The sequence below is a fragment of the Austrofundulus limnaeus genome, unplaced genomic scaffold, assembly GCF_001266775.1.
Source record: "Austrofundulus limnaeus strain Quisiro unplaced genomic scaffold, Austrofundulus_limnaeus-1.0 Scaffold669, whole genome shotgun sequence".
Taxonomy (NCBI): domain Eukaryota; kingdom Metazoa; phylum Chordata; class Actinopteri; order Cyprinodontiformes; family Rivulidae; genus Austrofundulus; species Austrofundulus limnaeus.
In genome coordinates this window covers 3,982-4,292 of record NW_013953071.1, presented here as the reverse complement: position 1 = coordinate 4,292, position 311 = coordinate 3,982, and positions in this window count along the sequence as shown.

The following is a 311-nucleotide window of genomic DNA, read 5'->3' as shown; positions in this document are numbered from 1 at the left end:
GCTGTGAGGTACTGGCTCTTTGACCCAAATCAGAACACACACACACACACACACACACACACACACACACACACACACACACACACACCTCTGACATGTAGACACATCCAGTGGCTGCAGGCCTTTGGCTTGGGGAGGTGTAATATTTCAGTAATGTGATGGAGTTTGATCCAGGGTGTCCAGTGTCCCATAGAGCTGCTGTTTTATTAGCACAAAGAGCACTCAGGGGCTCTCCAGTTCTCACACTCACACACACAAACACACACACTCGTGTGTGATAACCACAGCTGACTCCACAGGTTCACACACAG